The sequence below is a fragment of the Notamacropus eugenii genome, chromosome X (genome assembly GCF_028372415.1).
Source record: "Notamacropus eugenii isolate mMacEug1 chromosome X, mMacEug1.pri_v2, whole genome shotgun sequence".
In the NCBI taxonomy this organism is placed as follows: domain Eukaryota; kingdom Metazoa; phylum Chordata; class Mammalia; order Diprotodontia; family Macropodidae; genus Notamacropus; species Notamacropus eugenii.
This window is the reverse complement of record NC_092879.1, coordinates 87356061-87360605: the sequence shown is the minus strand read 5'-3', so window position 1 is coordinate 87360605 and position 4545 is coordinate 87356061. Positions and strand designations below refer to the sequence as shown.

The following is a 4545-nucleotide window of genomic DNA, read 5'->3' as shown; positions in this document are numbered from 1 at the left end:
GTGAACCTGACAAATCAATGAGAAACGAATTTGATTTGCAGTGGACATCAGGATTTAAGTTACACATAGGCTTCTATTTAGTGATTATTTTACAAAGAAAATATAGGCTATCTTTTTTGTGGCATTAAGTGTCCCTTTTTAGTGTGGGGGAAGGAATGACTTAGAACCATATCTTATTAACCATAACCATAACCATAACTTATTCTAAGAAAGCACTGCTTTAGTGAAATTAACATTTTTTTTATTTTAAAACTTTCAACAACGCCAAAAACATATTACAGTACAACAGGAACAGTAGTCTAACACAAAGCAGTCTACTTTCATTGTTTCTCCTAAACATTTCTACGTTTCTTAAAAGCATTTAAAACCTAATCAGCTTTGTAGACTTTGCAAACTTAAACATCGTATAAGTATCTAAAAATTCTTAAAACATCAAATTAAAGGGTTTTACTAGTAGGTGCTCATGGCATCAACTTATTCTTTACATATATCAAAACTCAAAGAAAAACTTCTGGTCTTGCTTCTAAATATTAATGGTTCAGAAGTAATAGTTGCAAAACATTTACTAGTCTTGGATACTGAGTCATTTTTTTCAAAATAAGTCTTACTTGGCCTCACATATTCTGAGGATTTTCCCTTTTTCTTTTAAATTCAATCTCATATGTCTTTTCTCTATTCTGAAGCACTTCCTCCTCTGTATTAGTGGTCATCTGTTCTCTAAGTCGTTTCCGAGAACTTTCACCACTCCCTTCTCTACCAGTTAGCATTCCAGTAGTGTGGGGGGAAAATCCTTTGCCACTTTCTATGTTATCCTTTCCTAAGGCCAGCCTGTATTCTCTGTATTTTTGAGGTGGTAAATCATCATAGTAATAGCTGGGACCTTGGTCTACACTGGTAAGTTCTTTCCACTTTTTCTTAGAATTTTCATCTCCCATGAGGACTTTTGCCCCTTCAATGACAGCCATGTATGAGAATCTCAGCTGTTCTGGGGTCTTAATAAGTCTCATCCGGTACTTTCTCAGAGACACCAATACCTGTCTGATATTCAGGGAAAAGGGGTTCTCTCTCTTTCCCATCAGGACCAGGCAGGAATCAATCAGAGCAAAGGTGCCTGAGCGGCCAATGCCGGCACTGCAGTGGATAACCGCAGGCCCCTCCTCACAGTTTAGGAAGCCAGACTCCCACACCATGAAAAGGAAAGCAAGGAAAGGGCCCGGGGATTCAGGCACCCCGAAGTCGGGCCAGCTGGTGTATTGGAAGTGGGAAATATCCCTGAACTCCCCACTCAGCACACTTTCCAGCTTCAGGTGGCGGACCCTGTGGAAGGCTCTCACCTCCTCCCCCAGCATGTGCACCCTGATGCCAATCTCCTCAAAGAGGAGGGTCTGGCCCTGGTGGGGGGGCCAGTACTGGGAGCACTTGATGGACTCCTTCTCCACCAACTGGTTGAGCATAATCACGGCCCTGCTGTTCTGCTGCCATACCATGAGCCAGAAGTGACCGCATGTGTTGGGCAGCGGACCTTGTGCCAGGATATAGCTCCGCTGGGCCTCCTCCATCACCACATAGCTGGCATTTATATAGTCATTGTGTACGTCTTCTCCTCCTCCTCCCATCCCTCCTTGGCTCCCAACTGTTGTGGATGTGGAAGAGAAAGTGTAGGAAACCTGGGCCACGGCCAAAGCTAATCCCAGGCCTGGGTGAAAGCCTCCCCCTGGCGCCGGGGTGGCCACCTTCAGGCGCACCCGGCTGTGATCGAAGGGGTTCACATCCCCGTACCGGTTGCGGGATCTGTTCTCTAAGGCCTGCCCCACTTGGCAGAGGTACTGGGGGCTCTGGTCTGTCACCTCGAGGTAGGCCTGGGGCCACCCACTGCTCTCCTCCAACATTTTGAGCTCCTGCTCCACGGACACTGGGGTGCCCAAGCAGCCTGACACCAGCATGACCCCTTGCTCCTCGTCTGCAGCCCCGGACTGCGAAGAGGCGGGCATTGCCACTGCGGAGGTGGAGGAGGTACGGGCGACGTTGGCCACGCAGGTGGCGGGATAGCATTGGAAGATGTCCGTGATGTCCACGTCGGTGGGCAAGGCCATACCGGCGGTGGCCTAGGGCAGGGGGAGGGAGGTGGAGGCGGCGAGGAGGCGGGATGATGCCGGTGGTTCTAGCCGCGATTCAGGCAGGGGAGACTCGGGCCCGGTGTTGGCCTGGACCCTGGTGGGGGAGGGGAGAGGAGCAGTCAGGAGGGGTGTGGGGTGATGGATGCGATACTCGCTCAGCTGGAGGAGGCCTTGGGGAAGATGGGGGCAGCAGCGGTGGCTGCGGCCTGGGGACCGAGGAGGCGGAGGCCTGGGGCAGGGAGCAGGCCTGATCAAGCCCAGCAGAGGGGAAAGCAGGGGACCCGAGAGCGAGGGCAATCCAGGCAGAAGCCTGACACACTTACTGAGTCACAAGTCAGACTTCAGACCTGCCGATGACGGCAACCAATGCAGCTACTATCCCAGAAGATGGCGGCTCCGCGCGTCCGTCCGGATGGCGGAAGCAGCAGGTGCAGGGAGGGGAGGAGAAAGAAGAGTCTCTTTAGAGAAAAAGGAAAATTTTCAGAGAAAAGACTCGGAGGAGAGGAAAAATCAAAAGCAAAAAAAACACTCTCTGAGGAAGGGGAGAAAGTTCAAGAGAAACAAATAAGAGGAAAATGTCCTCTGAGAAGGAAAAAAATTTATCTGAGGAGAAAGAAAAAAAAGGTTCTGAGGAAGAAAAGCCCTCTGAGGAAAAAAAACTTCTTTGAGGAGAAAGAGAAAAAAAGAATTCCGAGGAAGAAAAAAAATTCTGAGGAAAAAAAAAGGGGGGGGGGCGCATGTGCAAGGCTCTGAGGAGTTAAAAAAAAATCCTCTGAGGAGGAAAATCCTTCAAGGAGGAAAAATCCTCTCAAGAGAAACAAAGTTCAGAGGAGGAAAACAATCCTCTGAGAATAAAATATGTAATAAAGAATCTGAGTAGAGGGCCTGGAGTGAACTAACCTCTCTGATGGGAGCTCTGGCTGCAGCGCACCAAGATGGAGCGCATCCAAGATGGAGTACGCCAAGGTACGCCAACCTTGCTTCCGGTCTCTGGCTGAGCTCCCGCCTCTGAGCATGCGCAGTGTACTTTTCCCAAGGTTCCAGAGTTAAGTCATTTGATGTTCTCATGCAAATATTAAGCCGCAAAAGAACACAGGAAGACTTGAGTTCTTCTGTTGCCTCAGATATTTTATTTGCTATCTTTGTGACCCTACACAAGACACTTAACATCTCTCAGCCTTAGTTCCTCATCTGTAAAATGGGGATGCTAATAATAGCACCCACGTCCCAGAATTGTTGTTAGAATCAAACGAGCTAATATCTGTGCAAAGCTTTACAAACCCTAAAGCTCTATGTGAACCCCAAATATTATTCCATTAGATTGTAAACTGCTTGATGGCAGTAACTGTCTTTTCATTTTTTGTATTCTTAGCACTTACCACACTACATGGAATGTAGTAGATGCTTAATAATTACTTACTGACAGTTTGGTAGAGAAACCAGCAAAGGAAAGAGAAAGAGAGGCAAAAAGGAGTGACCTGGTATTATACTGTATATCTCCTACTGCTAAATATTCAGTGAATGTTTATGGATTAACTTTACTTCTACCCCCTCCTATTATTTGTTATTGTTCCCTCTTGAACCCATTCCTGATGAAAGTAGCTTTCCAGAACTTCCTCCGCCATCTAATTTCTCCATGTTAGTTACTCCTCTTGCACCTTATTTGTATAAAATAAACACTCTTTCAGCTTCTCCTAAATGGTTTTACTTTTTAAAGTCATATCATACTCATATCTACCTGCCTTTCTTACAAACTGCCCAATTCCTAATAACAATCTTAGACATACATTTTACATTTTACATAAAAAGTAAAGTCTGTCCTTACTGAGTCCCTTGAATCTTTGGTATGTACCTTGTATTCCTCTTGGCTCTAGTATGTCAAATCTTCTATTAAGTTCAGTTTTTTAACAAAGTCCTAAAAATCTAACAGTTCAATAAATGTCCATTTTTTTTCATTCAAAATTATATTTAGCTTTCCTGGGTATATTTTTGGCCAGAACCCCAGTTCTTTTGTTCTTTGATATATAGTGTTCCAAGACCTGTGATCTTCTAGCATCACCAGTGCTAGGTTTTATGTGATTCTAATTGTGGTACCATTATATATAAATTGTTTTTTTCTTGTTGCTTATAGTATTTTATCCTTGATCTGGGGGTTTTCCAATTTAACTATAATATTTTTATGAGTATTCTCACAGGATCTCTTTCAGGTAGTGCTTGGCGAATTTTTTTCTATTTCTACTTTCCGCTCTGTTCTAATGTGAAGCATGCAGTTTTCTCTAATTATCTCTTGTACTATTGTATCAAGATTTTTTTTTTATCCGAACTTTCAGATCATCCAATCATTCTCATGTTTTCTCTTCTTTTTATTCCCAAATTTATTAATTTATTTGTTTTCAGTTTTCAGCAATCATTTCCATAGTTCCAAATT

At 44.5% G+C, this 4545-nt stretch overlaps 1 pseudogene; it reads right to left on the bottom strand.

Moving 5' to 3' along the window:
* Positions 1 to 224: 224 nt before the first annotated feature.
* On the bottom strand, positions 225 to 3113 carry LOC140516219 (tyrosine-protein phosphatase non-receptor type 2 pseudogene; annotated as a pseudogene).
* Between the last annotated feature and the right edge of the window lie 1432 nt (positions 3114 to 4545).